Source organism: Ischnura elegans, chromosome 1, assembly GCF_921293095.1.
Source record: "Ischnura elegans chromosome 1, ioIscEleg1.1, whole genome shotgun sequence".
NCBI classification, from domain to species: domain Eukaryota; kingdom Metazoa; phylum Arthropoda; class Insecta; order Odonata; family Coenagrionidae; genus Ischnura; species Ischnura elegans.
The window spans coordinates 144,662,280-144,690,007 of NC_060246.1; the positions used below are offsets into that span (position 1 = coordinate 144,662,280).

The window sequence follows — 27,728 nt, forward strand, 5'->3', positions numbered from 1 at the left end:
TTCACCGCCGAGTTACATTTTCCAAGTTTCTTTAACATCGTGAAATTTGAAATGCTTCGAGTTTTTTGTGTGCCATAGTGTCGTATTTAGTTAAATGAAAATACATTAACCAATACCACTAAACCATACATTCATTCACTTATATGGCAGCACGATTAGGCTCAGAACGGAGAAGATACTTCATTTTTCAGTAATATGACGTTATAGGCAAAGAATGTGAAATTTTAAATGAGTAAAAATGCACAGGAGGGCAACATTGGAATAAAGGTGTTCTCTAAAAGTGATAACTTTTGAAATATTTCATTTTTATGTATTGTATAAAAAATTTACAAAAAGCCCGGATAATTCACATCAAGACCAGATAAATCTTTCCATTTTACTAATGGTCGATAAAGTACAGAAGAGAAGACTAAAACTTTACGATGCTGTATTGAAACATACCCAGAAATGGGTTGAAAAAAACCTATTAAAAAGATTTTTTTTAATTCGAAGGAATAGTTATTAATTTTTTTTTTAATTTTCATACTGATCTATTCTGAATATAACAGGAACCCATTGAAACGCCGGATCCAGAACTTATTTAGATTTAAAAATCTGCCATTTTTTCATTAAATACACTAAAAAACCCAAATCTAGAGTAATCTCGCAAAATTAACTTATATTTTGGCATTTTATATCGCTGAATTTTAGTAACTTTAATTTTATAAAACTTAAGGTTTTGAATTATAATATTAAAGGCTAAATAAATAGGAAATTTCGGAGTTTTGGCCATAACTTAATACAAAGGTTCTGAGCAGGGCCCTTACCGGTTCATAGGGATTAGATTAGCTCAACTTGTTTCGCAGGAAACCCAAGAGCTGATACCACAGCACCGTCGCGACACAAAATGACTAATTTTCTCGGTAAATCGTGAAAGAGAATAGTTTTCAACCAATTGGAAAGAAGCATTTGTGGAAAACCCCGTGAAAAACTTCGTAGAAAACGTTTTCGCGGATGTCGAAGGGAAGCGATCCTCAACAGAGTAAAAACTCCTTCATAGACCGAGCGGCATTTCTACAAAGGGACATTTATGAATCGAGTACAGAACCTCTTTAACGCTAGATAAGAATCATAACCCGGTGGTTGGGTTTTCGGGTACATTAGGGATTAACGTGGTCGGGAGGGTAGTGCACGCCGCCGCGGCGGCGCTCCGCCACACGTGTGCCCTTCTTAGTGTTTGAGCTGATGGTAGCTACAGAAGGCCTACTAGTAGGAGAGTACGGATAGCAGAATATACGACTTTGTAGTGGTTAGAATTGGGTTTTCGAATAATTAATACATATTGCTTTGCAGCCGCCCGCTTCCCGAGACAAGAATCTGACTTGCCAGCGCAATCGTTGAGTCCAGTATATGTCTCATGAAGGAATTCGTAATGTGCCCTTGGAAAAATTGGAACAATAAGACTAATATGGCATGCAACATGTATGCAGTGTATGTAAGAGTAGACAACTGTAATTTCATCTCACTTTTAGCGAATTATCCTCGACCACAGCTAAGTCTGAACAAATGTTCGCATCTAACCACCGCGTCGGGCGGTTGGACATTCACGCACATAACTTGATAGGAGAGGCGGGGAGGCAAATTGGGGCAGGATTTTTCAATTGATAACTATAGTTGACACTCTATTTTATAATGTGCTGCTAAACACTTCGTGAAGCAAAGTGAAAAACATCAAGTTTTTCTCTACATTATGTTAAAAATACATGAAAAATAGGACATTTTAATTGTTTAAATAAAAGTAATAAAAATTATCGCTAGAATAAAAAATTTCACTACAACGGATTCTAAAAATGTTCATTTTTATTATGAAATGATTTAAATTTAGGCATTTTAAAACATAACGCAACTTTAGCAAAAAAACTTTAGTCAATTTTTTCAAAAAATGTGGAAAACATTTTGGGATCATTTTTCATTAAATTGACAGACGTCTCCTGCTTTAAAAAAATGAGTTAGGAATAAAATTATTTCAGTAATGTGGTCACTGATCATTCTTTAATTTGAAAATATAATAGTTTTTTCCATATTAAAAAGTGAAAACAATCATTTTTGGCCAGCTTTTTTCGATTTCAGCCCACTGTGCGTCGCTAGGTAACTAGAGCCATCTAAGCCTCAGTACTGTTGCTTAAAAGCGATGGACAACTTGATTTTCTTGACCACTTGAAGTTCAATCATGAACTCAGTTATGCTGAGTATATCTTAAGTTCTTTTCTGTCAATGTTTATTGGTATCATTTTTAATGTAATAAATATTTTTGATTGCTTACTTTTATTCTAGAAATTTTCTCTCCGATTCATTTTATCAATCACAAAGATCTTGAAGTTATTTTCGAAGAACTTATTGCAGACGTGAAAAATTCAATTTCCTTAGTGAAGCAAGTATGAAAATCTATGCTCGGGTTGAATGACTGATTAATCGATAAGTAGACATTGACTATATATTTCTGATATGCTTACCAAAAACTCCATATTTTTCTGAAATCCACAGTCTTTCTCGCCAAAGTAACATAAGAAGGCGATTCTTTCCACAAAAATACTTACAAATCCCTTCCGTCTCACCAAAACAATGTTAGTGGAGTATTACCTGCAAAAAAGAAGAAAAAATTACGATCTTGCAGTGAATAAACTTGGAACAATAGAGAACAAAGATAAATAATGGATTGCATGATAATCATTGCTAGCCTACGAGGGTAGCCTTTTAAGAGTCGGGAATAGAACGTTCCTTATCACCTAGAAACTATAAATGGTGTTTATAAACAAATTTTTGAGTTGGTTAATGCCCATGTAAAATTTCATTAAAACCGGCCTGATAGTTTTAAAACGGTGGCGTGTCAAAGTTCCCAAGTCACTGTACGAGATGGAATTAAGTCATGAACCGTACCGCTCCATAATTTTTAATAACTTTCGACGAAGCCTTACCCGGTAAGAATTCGTTACTGAACTTTTTCTTGTTTTTGGCGAAGAAGCACCATCAAAGGCAACCGTTTATCGTTGGTATGCAAAGTTTCAGCGAGGACGCACTAGCCTCAGGGCATGTAGCGACGACTGCCCTTGAAAATCAAAGAACAGTTAATGCTCAATGGTATACGACTATTTGCTTGCCGGAAGTGATCGCCGAGCTTCGGAAAGATAACCCAAATCGACGCATTACGCTACATCATGACAATGCAAGCTCACACACCGCTCGAGTCACAAAGTCGTTTTTGGAACAGGAAAACGTCAAAATTCTTGATCATCCTCCATACATCCCGGACTTAAGCCCCAATGATTTTTCCACATCCCCCAGAATCAAGAATATGCCACGAGGAAAGCGCTTCCAGACATCTGAAGCAGCGGTGGATTTTTCGCACGATTTGTGCATTGCGGGAGACTCCGTAAAAGTTATCACCGCGGCTAGTCCCGGTATACTTAAATAAGCATTTCAAATACACAATAGAAAACTTAAATTTTCTAATGCGTAATTACTTACTTCATCACCATTATCATACTTACTCGAAATCAATAATTAAATAAATTCGAATTCATTTGCCTACTGTATTCAGATGGTGCGGTATAATAGGATTTGCTGTAAGCTAGATTAGAAAGATATTTTTTTAATTTCAATTTTGCTATGTGATGCACACTACGGAGAGCTTTCTTTTTTGTGAACAGGGCCAAAGAAAATATGTATAAGTTGATGCTACCATAGATATTTACCAAATTATCCTTTAAGTAACTTTATTTTGTTTTTACAGGCATTGTCATGAAACTGGCGAAAAGCTGACTAGTGGGACTACATGGGAAAATGAATGCAGCAAAGGGGAAGTATTTCACCTAAACTCAATCTTCTGCTGATTACATGTCCCGGAGAAGCAAGATTACGTGTGCAACAAGGCCAAACGCCAAGGAAAGGTACGAAATATTGTTCCAAAAATATAAAAGATGAAATTGTAAGTAATCATTGATTAAAGGCAGAAAATGGTCAAAATATATTTTCAATAGCTAAGCTATTACATCTTATCTTTTCTAACCAAATGAGAAGGTTGTATGTTTTTCAATGACTTATGGATATCAATTATTCGTAACTGTTGTACATACTACACCCCTTCGGGAGTAGATGATGGTTTTACCTACTGAGTGTCCCCAATTATAATCCAGAGAAGCTTTTGGGAAATCTCTTTTCAATGTTCTCGTTATTGCTATTAGCTCAATAAACAGATCTCAATAAACCCTGGGAAAAGCTCAACCTTCTAAGGCCTAATGAATAAAACTTTAGATTCATGCGCATTTCCAAGATGAAATATACCCCAGCAGATATATGGGTGCTGCAAAGGCTTCAGCGATGAGTGATATATGCTTCCATGGTTTCCGGGATTCATTCACGTTGTTTCATTTATACGGCGACAGTTGGGCTTTCCGGTCGGTTACTTCTAACCTGTAGTAACCATTGTCGACGAAAATGTTTTCGTAAAACATGAGACATCGCGGAAGAATTCCGGATAATTAAGTGTACCCGAGCAAAGAATCGACTCAAGAAGTTTTGAGCATTACGAAAAAATATTCAATCATTATGCTATGTATTATCTTAGCTGTAATGTCATGATGGACTAAATTTATACAAGTCAATTTGATATGAGCTATTCTGAATTTTGACTACATTTATCCACAAAAAAAACTGATGAATTTGAAAGAAGCTTCCCTGAAGTAAAACTCATTTTGTTCGCACTAGTTGCCGTAAGTAATTGCTCCATTAAAGATACATCTACATCTACAAGGTACCGTGCAAGAAACCACGAGGGTGTAGCACCAAGTAATTCCACACCAGGCATTCCCTTAATCAGACACACGCTCACTTGCAGGACAAATGCCAAGCACACAGTACAGAGAGTGCTGTCAGATCAGAAACTACGACAATGGAACTATTCGTAAGCAATGGAAGCAAGCAAATTAAGAGCTAAGTAACTAAAAACTATGGTAACTAGGAGATATCGGAACAATTGCAAAAAAGCATTGGAAGCACAAATATTGGAAAATTTTTGCTACGCCCAACCTCGAAATACGAATCAAGTTCAATCCAAGTACTGTACCTGAGCAATCACTTCAAAATATGATGGTTAAAATTTTGAAAATATATTTGCAAACTTTTTGAGTACAGGTAACACTCGGGGAGGAAGAAAGATATCCAACCAAACGCGTACATTTGTCTTCCGAATGGTAAAAAAATCGAAGAATTGAAGGGGTAGTGAGTGGTAGTAAAAAGTCACATTCTTTACGACCAGACGACGAATGGCAATGGGTCTGCGTTCCCTCTTCCCCTCCCCCCTTCCCTTAAAACGAATCCCGCGCTCCCAACGCCGAGTCACAAAACTGACGGCATGAAACATGGAAAAAATTCATCTATGGATGCGTGCTCGACGACACGCACAAGATCAGAACATCTGTCTGAAGAGTGGAAGGCTTTTGCGATTCAGCGAAAATCATTTCTGTTTTCCCAACGATTGTGCTTTTGTCATCCTCACAGACTTTCAACCATCGTCACTGTTATATTTTCGGTTCCATATCTTGGTTTTTGTATTCATTCCGCTTCAGGAGTTAACCCAACGAATGTGAGTTTCGTTTAGTAAAATGTAAATTCTTTTTTTTCGCATTGAATAAAATAAACTACCTTTCTTAGGGATACATTCCGGCGTGAGAAAGAAAGGTCCAGATAAATATTTAACAAATCCATCAATAGATTTCAATTAGAATTTGGTTTGAACACTCAAAAACTACTGTTAGGTTTTAGTTGACTAAGAATTTGACTTCTGCCACTGCACTATCTTTATAGTATCTGAAAACATAACATTTTCATGATGAATTTCTATTTTTTGCGCCAAATATGTTTTTGTGAGCAAAAATTGTTATTGCATTGTTAATCATATTGTTATTGCATTTAAATTTATACTTTTCTGTCATTGGAATATATTTGGCGTATCTTAGCAGCCGTAGCCTTTACCCAAAGCTCCCATGCTCTGAGTAGATACAATTTCTAGGCTGAACCCTTTGCCTCAGGAATATCATACGAGAACTTAACTCCGGCGCCATTAACCATTTTCACAGTCGTCGATGGATATTTCAAACTTAAAATCTAAAAATCAAATTATGGACCCAATTTTTTAGCTAGTGTGGAAGGAAAACTAAAATCGGCGAATTCGGAAAATAATGTGAATAATGCATTTGAACGATTCTCTGGAAAATAATTTTCACTTCACATCGCCTTTATTTTTCACTAGCACTCCGTTCATCATGCATGCGTTGACAACGTTTTTTCTCCCGTCATAATCATACAAGACTAGTAAAAATTCGTTTTTACAAAAATGATTCTTTAAACTAATAACCAGAGACTGCAAGGTACTTAATCACAGGGGACAAAGTTAATCTTTGTTGGTTTTATAGCCAAAATATTTTCTGGAGTTTCCCTCTGAGCCTGGTTCCTTTACCTGCTACCTTTTCATGCATGGAAATCACAAACTTGTAGATGTCATTACTTCATCCTATTTTTTAATACACCACTATATTCTTTGTCTCTCACCCTCTCTTAGAGGACGCATCATTTCCGCTTGATCGGTCATTTTTCGCAACGAATCACTCATTTGAAACGTAAGGTATTATCTTGGCGTTTACATGTTGCATACAGTAGACTATCACATACACTCTCACACGAAAGGTACCTATTTTTCTCAGACGGAAAGATTTTTATGTTTAACATACAGGTGAATGTTGAAAGACATGTAAAATGTGAATAAGACCCTACATGCCGTATAAATTTCAAGATTGTAGCGTTATAAAAAGCTATTTTGAAAGTGACTTAGTAGAAGTGATGCCAAGGGTGAAATTTGGCGCGAAAAAAAATTTACCATAGCCGAGTTCTCGAACTCAGAAATCCCGATTGCCGGTAAGATAAGCTAACTGTTAAACCAAGCTATCCCCGTCCATGGTTCATTTCAGACTGGGTTTCCCGAAAATGGCGCTGACGTCAAAAATTCCACATTGTGCTTCAGGAGACGGATAAAGTTACTCGTTGCATGCGTTGTTTTGAAAAATGTCCGTCGATGAAAAGTGACTACATAGGGTTTTCTCTCAGACAGAGGCTTAGTAAGCACTACCTCCGTCTATCGTGCCATAGATTGGACTTAGAAACGTAGGTAAACCCAGTATTTCGGTATACCCACGCTTTGAATTGAATGCCCACTTCTTGAAAGATGGCGGCGTAACTACGATCCTTTTCAAAAATCTTTGCAACTGGCCCTGTAGTAGAAGGAAGATGTGGGATGAGAGAAGAGGGAGGCGGACGTAGCCGCTGTTTTCTCAAAAGGCTGTCACTGAATCTAAGCGAAAGACTGTCTCAAAAACCCTCTTCCCACTTGACAACACAGCATATTAATACAGGAAGCATACACCGCGAAGCGACTGAATTTCCTGGAGATTAGGCTCCGCCTCTCGCATTTTGATTGGTTTTCAGGAAGTCACGTGCCCTTCGTCATCATCCCCCAAATAACTTGGGCCAGCCTCTCAGTTGTAAATATATTTTAAATGAGCTATAGTCGCTTTCCTGACCAGCAATCAGAAGATCAAGATTTGGTCCTTGTAAAGCATTTTGTTTCTTTTTTTTCACTACGAATTTCTTCCTTGGTGTATGATAAGCCTTACGTTGGTCTTGAATGGGTGATTAATCGCATAAAAAGACAAAATAATAGTGCTTGAGCGGATGCGATGCGTCTTCTTAACTACGTCTCAGACTTAAGACGTCTAAGTCTCGTCCACTTTAGCATCCAACGTCGCCTTATCAAACCTCTACCAGCTACCCACTCCAGATGCGCGTTTTACTAAAAAAAAAACAGAATGTCACGGTGTTTGGCACTCACACCTCAATTTATGATATCCCCTCCCTCAGTTGGCGGAAAGGAAGGGAGTGGAAGTAATAATGATTTCGTCCGAAACCATTCATTCCCTCCTCCCAACATGGCGTTACAGCGTATAAAACGAACTTACCCCACCCACCTTCAGGCTCAAAAACCCCGCTGCCCCCACTCCCACATTATTTTTCCAAACTTTCCGTCCCCCTCCACTACTTCGTCCCTTCCCCAATCTCTCATCCCTGGCAAAATTTCTCCTACTCCCGAAATAATGATAATAAAAAAAAAAAATTGAGGCTGAAGAAAATGCGTACGCAAACAATACACATGCCAATGTAGGTAGGAAAAAAGTAAAACTAAAAATCCTCTTTTCCAGACAATCCGAAGTCGAAGCTACGTGCTAGGGGGAGGAATGAGCACTCTCAGATTAGCAAATAGGTTTGCAAAATAAGTTGGATAGAACATGGATCTAGTTGATTAATCAAAATGGTTTTTAAAACAGTATCAGTGATGAACAGAAATTCACGCAATAATTTATTTAATGATACGAAAAATGCTAAATTAAAATCAAAAGTCCATATAAATTATCTACACTCTCAAAAAGAAGCAAATTTTTCATGAGTTTCATATTTTACCGAATGAAATAGTCAGTTATGCATTCATCAAATGAAAAGGTAAGAGGGTTTTCTGGGAGAGCGAAATCAATTTCACTCACTCAAAAATTAATAAATATACTTCTCTTACCCTCTATTCATTTCCGCGCAAAAGAAATCAGGGTTTTTTAATGCTTGGAATTTTCAAGTTAAATTTAGATAATTTCCGCTACTTATCTCTTAATGACCGTGTTGGTGTTCATTTGGCTGAGAAAGGGTTGTTATATGATGACATAATATCGAGTTGTAGATATAGCATTATCGTGGACTCTGTAGATAATTTTTTATATCATAGGCTGCGCTTTTGGTAATAAATATGCAAAGGTGTGCACCAATGTTTCGTACGCTGCTATAAGGGACCCCACTGTGCCTTTTGCGGGCTATCATCCAGTAAATATTGTGATTACACTAAAAAAATTTAGAAAATGAGAAATTAACTTCGGAGGAATACCAATAGCAGAAATATATTAATTCATATGTCCTTATGCTAAATGAATACCTATAATTTATAATATGGAAGGGCACTAAATGGAAACTTTAAAGTAAAAACATATTATTGTATAATCGATTCATCAATATGATATTTTCTTTATGCACTACTATTGTTGAAAAAATAATATAAAAAGTTAGAGCTGTAACTCATTCATTTTCCGTCTTAATAGAAAACAAAGCCAGCTAAATTCGATGCATGATTGCCAAATAAAAGAGCGGCAGAAATATACGAATTATGATACCTGTCCAACGTACCATCGCAATAGAATCTTTAAAACAGTGCTACTTTTGCTGTGCCACTCTTGTGGGCGTTATGCTGTGGCTATTAAATGCATCGACCAAGATGAATTCATAAATAAAAAATTGTCGCTCAATCGATTAAAACTGGTTAAATTTCATTATATTCGCCGAAGTATCTTTGAGTAGTTCCACCACATCGACCTAAGAACCTGTTTCACATTCATTAACAGTTTCAGTTTGGTACAGTGCTGATACAAACGTAAAAACTAAAAATAAGCCGCAAAGATGACTTTTTTCCATAGCTCTATAACGTAGAATAACATACCGTAGCATTCTCGGGATAAAATATTCATGCAACTAAGTTAGTTATTCTGAACTTCTGATCCTTAAGTATACTATCTTCCTTAGTTAGCCAAAGAAAGAAGGAAGAAAGAAAGCGTACCTTAGTGCAAAGTGCTGCCCAAGAAAAAACAGTTTATTTTTTGTTTTGCCTGGAGCATAACACTAAGGTATCCTACATTAGGACATTAATCCTATGAATTTAATCTGCTCAAAGAATGGTACCTTATACAGGTTTTTTTTCATAAATATAAACATGAGCGTAGGTGGAATACAATTTTATTCTCTGAAACCATACCCAAAATCAAACCAACTCTTCCTTCACATTATATCCGTAGTATATTATGCGGCAAGTATAATAAGGCAAGAAGTGTTCAGATGTATTTGCCACTCTAATGATACTTAGACCTGTTAGTGAGGACAGTTCAAGACAAGATCAAAATAGCTTTTCGGAGGGCCTTTCGCGAGTATACTGTGAGTGAGCATGTAAATTCAAGCAAACGTTGGCAAAGTCTTATTAAAAATCTTCTTATGTTATCTTAGGAAGATTTTCCGCAGATAGCGACTCTTTAACTCCTCCCGCGGGACAAGCAGCCCCAGAAAAAGAAGCAAATGCAAAATTGTTTGGATGAATTGGACAGGAACGCTTGGCTCACAGTACGGGAAACAGAAAGATGTGCTCGAATGTGTCTATCACCAATCGACGTTCTGCCAAACTATTCGGAATCAAGTCCAAAAATAATAAAACGTACCATACCCATAATTTTTTGGACCCCATACTTTTGGCGAATTTGTCCATTTTTTGTTTTATTTGTCTTATTTTTCCTTTGAATAGTCGTAGTTTAGTAATGAGGGTTGGAAGAAGGAGAATAAGAAAAATAAAAATATTTTTTATGGTTGGCTGGACTGTGGGCTCGAAAACCATGGTGAGAAAAGTTACTAAAAAATAAAACGAGAGACAGCTTGTGACTCGTCTCCACTCGGTTTCGTCGACTTTTTATTTTCCAACTTTTCGCCTTTCGGGTTAAAAAAAAAAATGTATTCCCATCGAAATTTCCTGTGGTGTGGAGAAATTGCGTGGTTGGTTTGAATGAAGGAGAGGGTTTTGGGGGGGATGAGGAGGATGGTTGTCGGCCAGCGAGGCACCACTCACCCAGGGGTGTTAAGGGGCGCGGGCGCATTGGCATGCGGTGGCGACTGGACGGCCATAAAACCATCCCTCTTGCCCTGTCCGCAAGTCATTACTCTCATCATTAGTTCGGTTTCTAAATTTGAACTCTGAACAGTCGCTTTTCTTTTTTTTATCCCGGGGACTCCCAGTCCGTGCCTGGAGTCACCCCAGACTGCCAAAAAATGTTGGAATAATGTTGTTCAGATTACTAATATTGTTGATTTAATATCTTGGATCATAGGTCTTCAAGAGAAATATAACGGTTAGTATATAATATGTGAGCATACAGCGTGAAGGAAAATTAAAATTCAAATGGTTACGTTAAAATATAACGTGAGAAATATGATGGAGAGAAATATTGAAGGAGAATTCTTTCTAGGTAGGCTAAAAAATAAATCCTTGGGGCAGATAAAGTAGGAAGGGAAGCGTCAGAGAACTGTAATTACTATCTTTGGAAAGGGAATAATGAATAACTATGTTACATCATTCTTAGCATTGCTTTACTATGAAAAACTAATTAGTAATTTTCTAATTTTCTTACTCTGGTTTATGTCCTTTTCTTACTCTTGCTTGTATTTTGCATTATGAGTACATAATTTTGATACAAAAAACTACGAAAGATTATAAAAATGTTATTTACAATTAGCAAAATAAAAAATAAAAAAATATCTACAAATTATTAAAAAAGAAGACACTAGAATACAGACAAACCTTTTTTGCAATGCATTGGATTTATTTATAAATTATATATCATTTCATATAGGTATCATATTCATTGTTGAAGGTGTGTAAATACTCCGAAACGTCGGAAAATATTTGCACTGAACTCTAAACTAAATTACAGTGAAAATGAAGACCAAGACACGGAATCTACGTTAAACATAGAGATCAGGAAAAAAAACTATAACTAATAAGAAAATGGAACGTTTTTTATAAGTTTTAGTTCTTAAATAATAAATAAAATAAATAATTATATTCATCCGTACTGCGTGAAGAAATGCTAACATTAATTTAATGCAGCCATTCGTTACTTCCTTCCCAAAGCTAGTTCTTTTAGTTCTCTGATGTTTTCCTTTCTTGCATGCCCTCCTTTACCTACCCTAACTATTTCTTTTTTAGTGCACCTTGAAAGAATAATCTTTCCCTGTTTCTCTGCATTACATTTCTCACGTAACACATGTGTCAAAGTTAACAGACAGTCGTACTCTGGCATATGGCGCCCCAACTGTTTTTCCCACTATTCAGTAAGATTCTCCCCTAGCCATTCACTTGATTTTCATCCACCTCCATTGTACTAGGAATCGAAGCTCAAAACCAAGTAAACTGAAGAGGCAAAGACAATATGCGTCTTAGAGTGTAATACTTAGTATGAATTTCGAATCAGGGAATTACATACATGTGGAATTCTTGGAATTACAATTGGAATTAGTATGACAGAATGCACTTCGTTAACCAGCAGCTGTACAAATATTTTGATGCCGTATTTTGCCTGTATTTATTTATATTGGCTATATTGAAAGGAAAAAATAACCTTATAGATATCAATAGACTATCTTGAAAGGGCCTTTCACATTCTAATATTTTTATTCTACTTTACAGTTTATGCCTTCCTTCCTTGTAGCATTAATAACTAGTGAGACTTTTTCAATAAGAACTGTACTGAAATCAGAAAACACATGAAGGATATAAGAATACATCAGCTGTCATCCATGACTATAGATTCATAGATATATAAGATTGTATTTGGAACATAACGTAAATCATTCTTTTGACGATATGGTATTGGTTGCTGCTTGAATGAAAATACGCTAAAATATAAAATTACTTATTTTGAATTACTGGTTAAATACTATTTAAGAGTATAATAACAGAAATACGTTTGTCAAAAGAAGCGTTGGTAGTGCAGGAAAACCTAAAATTATTACAGAAAAATCTTCCTGGTGGATGAACCGCATATTTCTTTTCCTCCCCGTCAAAATTCATAGACGGCAAAAGAGCAAAAGTGGTCGATGGTCAATCGTAACCGGAGACAAGTAGGCCGTCTGCGGCAATTACAACATTTTTCCAGAATTTATGACAACAAAGCCGTCGGACTTCTCGATTTTTCTCGTAAAACACACTGTCCTAAAATCTTTATTGATAGTTATGAAAGTTGCTGTCGGTTACGCAGAGGGAACAGGAGCGAATGAGTCGCTAGAAGTGTCAGATGCCGCCGACCCGGCGGTGTTGGCGGTTTTTTGAGCGCGAGAAGAGAGCGCGCGGGAGGAGGAGATCACGTGGTATTGTTTTGAGGGAGGTCGGAGAGTGGGGGTGTGCCGCATGGTGGAGTGGACGGAGGGATGGGGGAAGAGAAACCCCGCGACTCTCGAGGAGGGGAAGTCGGGAGAGCGCCCCCTCGTCCGACCGACGTCCCAAAATCTCGATCATCATTCGACCTGTGCTCTAACACGTATGGCCTCCCGATGTCGTTTGTAAGCATTGCCCACACTCCACTCTCCCTCCCAACCCGGCATTCTCCACCCAAACCACTCCACATAAACCGTACCCAACACCCTCAAACCTCCTCCATTGCTCTCGAGTGAAACAAAAACGTCCAAAAAAGAAGAAACAAAAGAAATCCCGCCGGCGGGAAGCGCTTTTCATTTTTTTCCCCGACTCCCGTTTTATTATATCGCTCGTATGGCTGTGGCCGAGAAACTCCGCCCACTATTCCCGCGCGGAAGAGAAGGGAAGGAGAGAGAGAGAGGTGTAAAAAAATGATTAAAAAATTTCTTTTTATTTTTGGCTCGTGTTGCGGCCCTGGCAGGTGAGGCTGGGGCGGAGGCAAGGCCGCGGGGAAACGGTGGGAATTGTAAGAATGAAAGGGGGATATGGGGGAGGGCGAGTTCCCACGAGCGGAGGGAGTTGAAAGACATGTGGATGTGCGGAAGGACGGAGTTCGGCTCATTACACGTCTCTGGCCACACCCCCATTTTTCGATTCCTCCCACCTCTCGTGTCATTTCATCCCCACCGCGACGCGAAAAGTCGAAATTTTGGCAGTGGGGTGAAAAAAAAAAATTCTCTCCCTTCCACCGTCATTTCACTGATCTCATTCCAAACGCCACCCCACCCGCTTGACGAATAAAGCAGGAAAAACAAAACGCCTCCGGAAATAATGTGCAACATTTCCACTCTCGCACACCCCTAATTTTTGCTTTCCCACACGCTCAAACCCCCCCAGGGACCGCTTAAGAGTGTAATTTCCGACGCGGTCTACAAATTACGCTAGTTCGATCATCGAATCCCCTAACGTTGGTAATGGTGGTGTTGGTATGGTACACTTTGCAATCTTGGGTTTCGACATCGGTGGCAGTCATCAACATCTTCATTGTACAATATCATATTTTATATGTTATCAATTGATAAACAATGATAGCTACCAATAAAGAAGAATTGAAAACAAAATATTCAACATAATATCCTTAAATAAATAGGTATAGCGATTGCTATTGAAACGGGATACCGTCAACCAGCCACAGCAATCGAACACTTAATGAGTATTTGAAGGAAATGGAGATGGCACTTTTCCATAGGTTTATGGCAGGTACGACGCGTTTCAACCGTTAGGTCATTATCAAGTTCATTATCAAGTATCATTGTTCTTGATGTTGAAATATCTGTTGAAACGCGTCGTAAGTACTTTAAATAAACCCATTGGAAAAGTGCCATCTCTCTTTTCTTTTAATACTTATAGGATGTCATTCCACTAAATTTTGCCTGCTTCTGTTACTTTTAATCGCACACTTTATTAACAGCAGCTATCTCTCGAATTGCATCGATAGTCGAACAAAGGAGCAGTTGAATGGAACATAAAACCTGAAAGTGGAGTTAAATATCTATAAATAAAAAAACTATGGGCATTTAGCCAGAAATGAAAAAAAATGTATCATAATTGGAATTCAGCTAAAAATAAAAGAGAATTGATGATCAAATATTGTTAAGAATAAATCTCAATCTGAACAAATCTATGAACAAATACTATCAAGAAGCTCACATCTTATTATATATTATTGATATTACTTTATACCTCAATCCTAATAATCGATATTGGAAGACTGTTTTGTAAAAAAATTGACCACAACTGAAATTAAATGCAATTGATGGTCGAATACCGTTGCCAACACATCTCAATAGATGAAGGAATACTATTAACAACCTCCCATCATATTTATCATTCTATCAATGCATCGATACTAATGATCGAAATTTCAGCACATCGATTAAATCGATCAATCGATAGTCGATTTCCAAACGGCGTACTGTCGAATGTGCCTACTATAAACTGTTGCTCCCTCACTCTCCCGCGGTCTGCGTGGGAGGGCTGGGCATATTCCTCCTTCCTCCCCTCCCGATTTCCGCGACCACGGGAGAGAGGCGTGCGATAAAAGGGGGAGGGGTCTGTGTGCAGGAGCGCAGCCAATGAGTGCGCGGGCGGGGGTGTGTGCTGGATGCGGGGAGCGGGGAAGACGGCGGTCTCTGCCACCCCGCGATGAAGGGGGCTTACATGATGCACCGGAGAAAGTCGAATGGGGGAGTGGAGTCACGGGGTGAATACATAGGGGGAGGGGTTGCCGAGGCGACTCGACGAGGAACGAGGGTGAGGGAATACATTGCGCGTGAATGCGGGATGATTGGAAGTAGAACCGCACCAAATGTAGCCAGATAGTGCTAGATTATCCTGACAGGTAAACTAGTTCCCATGCATTCAACCGAATGTCATAATTTTGGTTCACTGTGAGCCTTGAGGAAAACATAAGTCTACCATGAATAATAAGAGAATATGGTTGTGAGTGGAAATAAATAACATTACTCTTACTTACAAGTAAAATAATTTTTAAAATGTATTTAAACACTATTGTCCATCCACTATTGCTTGTATCAATGCATCTGATTTTATTCTCTCACGTAAATTTTTATAGGATAGTGCTCTGCCTTTATCTGCTGCCACTTGCATGCAATTTAATCAAGTTTCTCCAATGGATTCAAAGGATTCAACAAAATTTGCAAATAGCAGTATATACTAAGAAAACCGTGTTTTATTTCATTCATCCTGATCATTACTGCACACTAAGGCATTCAATTATTCACCGCAGGTCAAGACATATTTCGGTATCCAATTCGTATTTTCCTCTGGATAATCTGGTACGCTACACCAACCCAAACGAATCAGTTACTCGAGTGCTGCTTTTACTCTTGACTACCTACTGTCGAATATTCACATCAGTATAGCGGCAGGGTTCAGAGGCGCCATCAATAACAAGGTATGGCAGGGCTTTGATAGCCCATGAGAGTGCTTGCTAGGAGTAGCCCTCTCTCCCTACAGTCCCACCTATACCTTATCCCATTTGACTGTAACCTCAGCCCTCCCCCTGTGGACCAAATTCCGCCAGATATCTCCGCACCGCCAGATACCGCCCCGCTCTCGCTGCCGCACCCCACCGACCGACTGCACCCTTACGCACCCCGTGCCGCACACCTTTGCCCCTCATCCACGAGTTTCCCACGCGGTCTCTGCGAATACTCACTCACGCAAGCACACACACACAAGCTCGCATTTCCCGGTTACCATGGGAACAAGCGAAAACTCCGCCCCCATTTATTGGCGTCCGCGAATTTTTTGCCTCCCTCTCCGTGCTTCGTAAATCCCTTCCATGTTCGGTGATCGGATGAGCGAAGGGAATAAGATCGGAGGGGAAGGAATGCACTTCTTTGGTCGGATGGGGGACCACTGGGATATCCTCAGGGAAAAGGAAGGGGAGGAGTATGTAGCGAATTCCCGAATCACCCTTGCCACCCACTCATCCCCTCGAACAAAATTAGACTCTTCAACACTTTCTCCACGCCGCACCGTGCCGTATATTCTGAGAAGTCCGTTGTCTTTACCTCTCGTGCCTTCAATCCTATTTGACCCTAAATATGTATAAATCTCTACGATATCTTTCTAATACGATGCTCTCACGCTCACATTGGATACCGTATTCCTTTACGAGAAAATCTACCACGATACCGAAATATGATGCAATAATGTACTAAGAATAAATAATGGAGTGAAATAAAAATCAATGTTATTAATTAAAATAATTAAACCCTAAAAAATTTAAGGTTTTCTTGTGAAAATATCAATGCAATTTAGTAACTAAGGTTACGTTAAGTGAATTCATAAATATTCCGGCTACATGCATGACAGAAACACAAACGTTTCTATGAAGGAGCTCCTACGGTAGTGATTTTTATGTTTAATAATTCAAAACAATATACCAAATCAACTGAAGTGCTGATAAAATTATATTGGAAAAGTAACTTCCAATGATTTCAACTTTCGGTAAAAAACACACCAAGAGCAAATACTGGCTGCATATGGGATGCATTAGGTAAAAAGTGTTAACAGCAACTCTAGATGAGATGGATTCTTCCACTAAATAAAACTTTCCAACGCAAGAATCAACTGTCCCTCCCTCCTCCTCTGTTCTGTGAATAAATATTCACCTGCTGATCTACACTCCCTCTCATCACTGCCAACATCATGCCTACTATTTTCCATCCCCTTGTAGCTCTCATTAATGATTCTTCCTAGCAAACAATTCCGTACCAAATGAGTTAGGCATTATAAATATCAATTCATCATTTTTTTGGAAATCCCAAGGAAATCCGCGTCACATAAAAATCACTCTGCTCTGCTAAAATGGAATTGACTTCGCTTCAAATAAGTTAATTCAAAAAGTCAGAAAGGCCAATTGCAATTTATTCTGTCTCCAATATTCGCTATAGGCATATAATTGTTCTTATAGCCAATAGTCAACATTAATGAGGCTGTTACCATGCTCGAAGAGCGTAAGACTGGAGACCAGGTAGCAGAACATGAAATCATTGATGTGGGTTGTGGAAAACTGTAGCTTATGAGCTTGGAAGAATGGAAAAATTAATCAAAAAAGAATGGAGGCCATCGGGACTCGGTGCTCGTGAGGATGCTGATGTTGAAATGGACGGAAACGGTGAGCAATGAGGAAGTATGAAGAGGAATGCGAGAAGAAAGGGCAGAATAGATCACTACACGCCGAAGAAGAACACAAGGAAACGGCCACGTACTGATACTCAGCAATTAGGTGGGAAGCATAATGGCAGGGGAAATTGATGGGGAAGCCCCAGTGCAAGGCCAAGGGACAAGAACCAAGGAAAGATGAAGAAGGATGCAGAAGAACTATCTTGGGATAGGGGAACAGCGGTGAGCATCAGGAGCAGAAATATACCAATCTCAGGATTTTTAAACTATGTATGCAATAATAATTCACACATTATCCACGTATTTGATAAACAATTATAATCTTCAACAGTTGATGCTCACTTAGAAAACAGTTCAGTAAGGCCCCAAAATGCCCGCAGGATTTGAGTCTAACACCGCCAATTTTTCACAAAGAAACTGTCAGGAAGCGTCTTCGATGTTGGACAAAGCACTAATCTCGACAATGATGCCACAGTGACTACAAATGTAGATTTCAGGAATATTATTAATTTATATTAGTGGTAGGCTGATTGTGTTTTTCAAATTCTTGTTGCCAACAGTATAATTCAAGCACCAAAATTGACAATTTATCTTAACGAAAAGACTGGCCGCTCATACCAGCCGTGTCCAATACCCAGCAAGCCCGTGCCTTATATACCTACCCATAGTCGGCCAATATGGCCGACCTAGGCATAAAAGGCAGCAGGTAGTACCCTCTGTGAATAACGGTCGGGAATACTTATTGCTCGCGGATGGCACAACCCTCTACGACGCCTTGCGCGTTGAACTTCTTTATTAAGTCAAGAAACAATTAACAATATCGCCCGACCAGTTGAGAATTGACGAGGAGGATATATTTTGACATTTAGAAGCAAGTAAAATTCTCATCGCGTTGATCAGGGCTATAGCTAGGAAGATGGAAGTTCTATCACACTCCAATTTTCTGCAAGTTTCCAAATAAAGTTAGCATGCAATCAACTTTAAACGGATAAAATGATACAGCATTCATCAAGTATCAACTCATTGCTCATTTATACTTTACATTGTATGAAAATTCAAGCTTTCTGAAATGTAGCGAAGTCTCAAGATACTGGTTAATGAGATTAATATGTGTTCAATTGCGTCACCCAAAGTGGAGACTAGAACCGCTATAGTTTTTAGTAATCTTTTCTGGTAACTAGTAGACTTAGAACACCCAGACATATTCCTCCATACGTGCCTACTGTTTATCATTTTTTCCTTATCTTTTTCTGACAATTCCCTTGGCCATCCGCCTTTACCATCCTTTCCTTTTTTCCGATGAATCCCCTGCCAACTGACAATCTTCCTCTATTCTTTGAATCAGTATCCATGGTTACATGTGTCTTACTTTTGGCAACGCGCTACCCCCCAGATGCTAGGTCTTTATCTCAGAAGCGAATCTTCCCTCTATTTTACTCCCGTTCATCACATGACCCAGACCTCCAGTCACTCGGAACAAGCCTCTCACAAGAACTTCGCTCGCCTTCATTCTTCCAAGAATCAGATCTGTCCTTAGCTTTCTATAGTCTACCTCCCACTCGTAGAAGAAAAGGTGGAGCCTGTTCCTTGGTTAGTAGGGCTGAAGACCCACCTTTCATCGAAATTCCTTCTGCCTGGTCTTTCCTCCCGCACCCCATGAAATCTCCTGCTTGTATTTCCACATTTCCTCCAATGCCTGCTCCTATCTCTTCCGCTGTCACTAGACTTCGGACAGATGGGGCGAGGGCCGGGTGGTTCTCTCTCAAGCTGAATCCGGATGATTAGGCCTGACATTGATCCACCTACAGCTCATTAGTTTTCCCCTAGCATTTCTCCACTCGTTTAACATATATCCTAAGTCTTTCCATCTGTGCTTCAAGTATGGCGTTAAATGTCACATAGCTTCGTTTGCAATTCTCTAATTTGTGAAGGCAAGGAAAGTTTATCCTCAATGCAACAAATCTTTGCACTCTCTCTATTCACTTACCGGCTCAGATCACTCATATTTTTATTTCGGCCATTGCTAAATACATTATTTCCATTAAGTGGTTCCTCACCTTGTTATAATTCTTTCAATATCTCACAGAAAACTAAACGGCAAACTGTCAAATCGAGTATCTACCGATTTGATCGATAGATTTTTCTTCCTTATAGGAAAATCTACTAAAATTGGTAGCATATTAATTGCGTATTGCTTGGTTTCGTTAGTAGTAGGACCTGCCCGCCTTTGTGACGGTGCAGGATTCCTCGTCCCGTCCTTCCTTCCCCGTCCTTTCCTTGGAGGCGTCGTCGGGCTCCTATCGCGGCGGCGCCTCCTTTCCTTGTTCCTTTCTGTCCTTCCCCTTCTGGGGGCGAGGAAAAAAGCTAATCGCTTATAGTCCTCGCCTCAGGAGTGTATCCAGCGAACCCGACCCGAGGGTTTCGTTTTCATTGTCAAATCGAGTCTTCTGAGGGCAGAGGAGAAAAGCTAATCGCTTATAGTCCTCGCCTCAGGAGTGTATCCCGCGAACCCGACCCAAGGGTTTCGTTACCATTGTCAAATCGAGTAATCTACTGATTTGATCGATAGATTTTTCTTCCTTATAGGAAAATCTACTAAAATTGGTAGCATATTAATTGCGTATTGCTTGGTTTCGTTAGTAGTAGGACCTGCCCGCCTTTGTGACGGTGCAGGATTCCTCGTCCCTTCCTTCCTTCCCCGTCCTTTCCCTAGAGGCGTCGTCGGGCTCCTATCGCGGCGGCGCCTCCTTTCCTTGTTCCTTCCCGTCCTTCCCCTTCTGGGGGCAGAGGAGAAAAGCTAATCGCTTATAGTCCTCGCCTCAGGAGTGTATCCCGCGAACCCGACCCAAGGGTTTCGTTACCATTGTCAAATCGAGTAATCTACCGAATTTATCGATGGATTTTTCTTCCTCATAGGAAAATCCACTAGGATCGGTAGAATATTAACAGCGTAAGCTTGGTTTCGTTAGTAGTAGGACCCGCCCGCCTTGTGACGGTGCGGGATTCCTCGTCCCTTCCCTTCCTTCCCTATCCCCTCCCCGGAGGCGTCGTCGGGCTCTCATCGCGGCGGCGCGGCGCCTCCATCCTTGTTCCTTCCCGTCCTTCCCCTTCTGGGTGCAGAGGAGAAAAGCTAGCGCTTACAGTCCCTGCCCCAGGAGTGTATCCTCGTGAGCCCGCCCTAGGGTCTCGTTTCCACTGTCAAATCGGGTAACCGAAATGTTTTGGCAACATTTTTGGACACTCTATGAGGTTTTTGTTTAACTTGGATTAGATGGATTTTCAATGTCGCTCCATCCCATAAAATGTAAAACGAAGACCAACCACAAAATTGGACGAAGGGATAAATTTTACTTATAGGTTAACGTTTAAAAGACTAGAAATAAAACTATGGGATAAAGCTCTTTCCCGGTGAACTATTGAGGGATGTTATTCTCAAATTTCCCCAGAGGTCCTGGAGAACAATGTCGGAGTGAGCTATTGAAATGCTGGCAGCAGCAGAGCGGACCCAAAGGAAGACCACGGAGAATTCACCTCAATAAAAAGTAATTCTCACGGGAAGCATTGTAGGAAGCGAATATAGTTGGGTAATGAGGAATATCCGCGACAGGAGTGAGTACATGTCACAACAAGTTGTATGAATAACGATATAGAAAAGTCTGACGCGCTTTCTGTTTTGTGGAACTCTAATTTTAAGAAGCTTTAAATACTAAGAGGCTCAAGTTCTTTGAGAAATGGTTACAGAGGATAGTGAAGATGCTACTGCAGGCTAAAAGGATAATGACGGGGGAAGTTGTTGGTATTTATGACTTTATGCATTAATTTATAATAGTTTACCTCCTAGAATAATTAGAAATGTATGCTATTTACACCGAGTTGTAAATGATAAAAAGGACGGTGCACGAACTCTAAGCTCTAACTCTAAAAGACACAACTATAGTCATGATATCGTCAAAAGAGTTCCTTTTGGAGGAAATTGCTTGGGTATTTTTGATTTTTCTGTCCTAAATATACATTTGGGACTCTTGATTCTGATGTTTGTTAACAACATTTTGTGATGCAACATGGCAAGAAATGGTATAAAGGCTACTTTTTCACCTTTTTAGCTTTTTTTTAATGACACGGAGTGTATCAACTTTCAATAAATGTGTAATTATAAAATTAAAGTCCCTAAAATATCGTACATATTCCGATGAAACTTTTAGACGCCAGCGTCATTTGACAATTGGCCTTTTTCGCTAATCTTAACTTTATGACGCTTTGCAATTTTTTAAATTTGCTATTTGCATAATATATGCAGTGTTGGACCAAAACGAAGGTTTTTATTGGGATTGATCGTCGAAAAATATCAAAGTTCACACAATAAAATAAAGTATTTTAACCAAAAAACATAAAAGTTGACGACTTGGTACAGAAAAACCTTTTCTTGAGAAAAAAACGCCAATTTTCAAATGATTCTGAAGTCTAAACGTTTTGTCGGGGAAATATCTCTTTCGGATAAATTAGTAGGAATTAAAAAGTATTTGTAGGAAATTTTATGCACTCTAATTTTGAACTGAACACAATTGCTAAAATGTTGATAGATTCCCTATAAAAACCAGACAGGTAACAATTTTTACCCTTTCTGCCATGTTTTGCAAGTTTGCGTCGCTAAATTTTGCCAACAAACCTCGGTTTCGGAGTCAGTAGAGTGAACATGGGGCAGAAAAATCAAAACTACCCGAAAACTTTCATATGAAAAATACACATGACTGTACCACTAGGCGAGATTGGAATACCTCGTTGTGTCAAGGACAAAACGAGGCGGTAATAGTTTTGTAGGTCCAAAGATCTATTATCTAGATAAGGTAAATAGTAGACTAAGGGCGTGAGTGGCACAAGCAACGAGGATGAATAGCAACCGGGGATAGGAGAAGAGAGCTGGGTCCGTAGGAGAAATATGAGAGTTGGGTGGGTCTACGAACTGAGGAAAAACTGGCCAACAGTAGTGGAGTTGCCCACGCAGCATTAAGAAAAAAATACTATGATGGATTTATGAGAAACCAACTTTACAACTGAGGGAGTGAGAAGCCAAGGGTTATGAGTGATGTTTATTTCTAACAGAGTTGGGTACAGAAATAAGCGAAAGAAAACAAGCAAGATCAACTAGATATCTAGCAGTGCATTCGATGTTCCACTCGCTATTAGTACAGAACAGAGACTCACTCGTATCCCTTGGCCACCTGGTTTTTAATTATTTCTTCTACCAAATTCTGTACCTAACTCTGATTTGAAAAAAAAAATTACTTTGGCTCTAGGCTTCACACCCCCTCCACTGTAATTTCTGAGGGTGAACTTCATAATGCTCGCCTATGCTTCATGTAACTTTTTTCCATAGCTACACATTTTTATCCCAATAGTTATTCGTCACTTCATTATCTTGTACGTACCTATCACCTCTGTGTACTCTGAAATGTTGAAAAATTCAATGTTTACAACGGAACCTTTGAGTGTGACTGGAACTTTCTTAAAGCAAAACCTGATCTAATGTTAAGATTTAACCTGGGCTCTCTCTCACGGTGTTTGTAATCGATTATCCCACGAAGATGTTCATGAGAAAGTTTGTATTACAAAAAAGCAGTTGAATGCAAAATTGAATGTTTGCGTCTTGAATACCCAAAGGTTAACATATCATAACTTTCTCGGCAAGGAGAGGAACTAATGAAGATGGGAAGAATAAATAGCAATGCGCTTCGGTAACGCGGACGCGGATGGCTAGGGCGCCGAGTTTTATTGACGGCTACATAATGACTATACCGTCAAGTTTACATTCAATGAACCACTGAATTACCGTCAAATAAAGGACCAAGGAATGACTGCCCAATATCTTCCACCGTGCCATTCAGTATGATGAGTGCTACGACGATACATTCAGCAAAGTGAAAAGGATAGTTGGGGAAGGGGAAGATACGACATTTAGAGAATATATTTAAAGGCATAGTTTCTCTGTTGGTCATATCGTTGGATGTTCTGCGACAACCTAACAACACATTCATGCATTTTAAGGAAAATGGCACGCCTCCCTTTACAGATCACAAGATTGTTAAAATTAATGAATGAATCTAGATTCCCTGTCCCTCACCTGCGGAAAACCATATATATTCACACATTTGCAGAAAGTGGCTGGTGGAGAAAGGGAGAGAGAGAGAGAGAGAGAGAGAGAGAGAAGGAAACGTTTGTAGCGATTTACTAACGGCGTGGCAGCAAATAGGTTGCAGGGAGAAGAATGGAAACGGAGGGAGGGAGGGAGGGAAAGAGAAGAAAAAGCGTGGGGCAGAATTTGGGGAACAAACTGCGTCCTCATCATCAAAATTCGCGTCGTTACTCACGGGATTACCCGCACCAGGAGGAGAAAAAAGAATAACAACGCCCGCTTTGCCCTGCAAACGGCGTGGAGAGCCCAAACCCAACGGTGCTTTTATTTCCGCGACCGTAAAGATTAACTTAATGAAGTCCGCGGGCCGATGAACACCCGGCTATTATATCCGTTTAAATTGGCATTATTAGTCACGGGATCATCGGATGTATGTACAATAGGCCCGAGGTTTTCCGAGGGAGCGCGCGGTGAGGTGGAAGAGTGGACGGAGGCAGTTAAAAGGGCGACTCTCGCGAGCTGCCCCCTCGTGCACGCCGCCTGCCTGCCTGTCTGTCTGTCGAGCTTTTTGATTAGCGCAATTTGCAGCACTTTCGCTTCAAAGAAAGTTTTTATTATGAATTCCACATTCCGGTAGTCGACGTGGATTTACGAGTGGATTCTTCGAGACCAAGGGCAAGCGGCAGAATTCCATCCTTCGAAATGCTTTCGGGAAAGAACCTGTTTATGTTGGATTGAGAAAATATTTTAGAGAAACAGGACCGGTATGAAACCATCATCAAAAATCCAATTTTGGATACAAAAATGTATTAAAATAATTAGGATTTCTATATACGAACAGGCGAAGCCAAATGCATGGCATTCAATACATGGTCATGCATGCATTACCGTGCACCAGGAAGTGTAAATCTATATCACTGCGGCATTAGAAACCACGGACATTGGTTCAGTGGAAGGCTTTACCACATCAGCATCGTGGCATCGTAAAAAATCCTTAAAAAGGTTAATGAGCGCGATAAAATACATTTGAAACTTCTACTCTGGCGTTGAGTACCAATCTCAAAAAGAGAGAAATAATTTAAAAATTGCGTGCGAGGAAATTTTGTGGCGTAATCAGCTGTTTTATCCAATAATTTATGGTGCTGCAAACTATATTTAGACTTATAACACCATGTACATGGATTTTTTTGGGTTTGCAACGACTGTGGCTAATAATTGCCAAAAGTTTTATGAGTGAATCATTCAACAGAACAAAGTCATGAGCTTAACAAAGAAACTTGAGCCATTTACAAATATGCTATTTGAGCTGATAAAAATATAAGGATTTGGCAGAGTTACTCGACTGATGATAATACTGCATTGCAAGGTTGCGATATTTTTAATCAGAAAACCGAGATCCGACCAGGTGGTGATTAGCTGGAGGTTTACTTGAATAGACTTCGAAGGTTGGGGTGTCTTTTGACTGAATATCCCTAACATTATAGGACGGCTGGCACCTCTTGATTCTCCCCTCCATCTCGTCCTCCTAACAAAAGTTATCCCTCAATAATTATTACGACGCTGACATCCCTGAGTTCTGTATTATTATTTAAGCGGAGAAAATATTTGGGTTGCTTTTTTGTTAATCATATATTTTTCCATGGTTTTACGTGATGTAAAGCGACTTACATTTTAAAAAATTCATACTGACTCGCTTAATGCTCAGAGAAATGTGAAAGTATCATCCATATTGCTGGAATGCAAAAGAAGAATCAAGAAACACAAGACGCAACTTTGTTCAGCTTCAGATTTCTAGAAGAAATACATTCCAATTATGCTAAGAGCACGACCACAATTTTTTGCTTCAAATGAAAATAGCTTAAAAAATAATCACCCCCGATTTTCCGGAATTAATACCATCAATTCTGGAAAAAATAATGATGTGCTAATTGAAAAAAACGCGATTCCCAATTATAATTTCATTTTAACGGCTAAATTAGGGAGGGGGAATTGATTTCCGTAATAATTATTTCCCTTTGGCAGCATTAAATTAGAAACTGCTCATACAGAAAGAGATGATTAAATTTACTATAGATAAGGCTGGATTTCCATTATCATTGGGACAATTTCAGCTTAATCATACAAAGGTTGTGGTTCGGTGACAATACCGACTCCATTATGGGTACCTTCATTAATGAACCTAATGACTTATATGTATTCGCAATTTTGGCATAATGAGGTTATAATATCATGATTGTATAATCTTAATCTAGAATATTCACTAAAATATAATCTGCAGGAAATATATCGCATTCACAGAAATTCAGAAGCGTAAAAAATTAATACATTCAACAAATTTCGTCATGATTTTAAAGAATGGGGCTCTATGAAATTTACTATAACATACCGAATGACTATATCATCTATTGTACTTGCAGGTTAGGCAGAAATGAAACCATGACTTCGAAATGTAATTGATGAAAGGGTAGTTACTTTTATAATTTACGAATTGTAGTAACTTTTGGACACCCGCTCTATCATAGATAAAAGTACGAGATTTTCATAGGAAAATACTAACACATTTTACAAGTAATGACACATAATTAAATCTTGTGAAAACCGCATCAACCACGTGTAAAGCAACTATTTTTCTCCAGCAACTATAAGAAATAAACCTTCGTTTATTTTCCTATCTATCCACCTACCTTCTTCAATCTTCCCTATAATTGTGCCAGGCGGGTAGCCAGGAATTTCCTTCCGGGAGGGTGCAAAACCAGGGGAGGAAAAAAACAGGGTGCCAAGTAGAGGGTTCCATCTTGTAATTTTCATATTCGAAAAAATTTCACTAAAAATCATTTGCATAATATATTCATGATTAATCAATATTTTGTTTTCTTTTATGAAAAAAAGTATATCTGTTTTTATATTTCTTTTGATACGCCACTAAATCGAGCCCTCCACTACGCAGGCTTGTTCTTAACCTACACCTTCAATGGTCACATTTTAACTCTTTAGAGAGCTATGGTATATATCAAACATATTGATAATATTTATTCCGCAAGATCAAACTTGGCACATCATAATTTCCTATTATCTTCAATTTCAGCACAGAAAAACTGTGGAAGGAGCCTCAGCCTTCTTGTCACCACCGACATCGGCGCAAAGTGACGGGAGAAGGGGGTGAGGGGAGGTTTGCCGCGAAGGACCAAAGCAACTGGAGCAGTCAAGAGCGCTAGAAAGGGGGGTTAGGAGGGGTGAACATATGTTAAGAAGAGGGATGGAGTGTTTCAGGGTAACATGAGTCTCCCCACCGTATGACATTGGTAAATTGCTGCCGCCAGTGGCGTAGCCAGGAATTTAATTCGGGGAGGGGGGGTCCAAAACCAGGGAAGAAAATTTTTGAAAAACAGGGTACTAAGTAATGGGTTTTAAATTAATTTTGACACTTTTCATAATCGAAAAAAACTTCATTTGATACAAAAATATTTTGTAAATTCATGTTTTTTTCAATATTATATTTTGTTTTTCTTTTATAAAGGAAAATAACTGTGAGTGGGGGGATCCGGAATCCCCTGAACCCAAATAGATTCTATGAGCGCCAGATATGGATATAATATTCAGGGTATATTGCTATAACATATTGAAAATTTAAAAATCGACTAAATAATTTGAAGAAATACTATTTAATTACTGGAGAATTACTATTGAATACTATGTATTTATACAAACAACTCAAACATAGGTTCACAAAGAAGTCTTTTCTAATTTCTCACC

At 39.1% G+C, this 27,728-nt stretch overlaps 1 long non-coding RNA gene across 4 annotated transcripts in view; it reads left to right on the plus strand.

Annotated features, from left to right (window-relative positions):
- LOC124171603 overlaps positions 1-27,352 on the plus strand; it is a 138,829-nt gene extending 111,477 nt beyond the window's left edge. For all 4 annotated transcript variants that reach the window (XR_006867866.1, XR_006867863.1, XR_006867864.1 and 1 more), the window contains exons 5-6: positions 3,770-3,926; positions 27,061-27,352. This is a non-coding gene — a long non-coding RNA (uncharacterized LOC124171603). The remainder of the gene's footprint in view (positions 1-3,769; positions 3,927-27,060) is intronic.
- Positions 27,353-27,728: the final 376 nt, after the last annotated feature.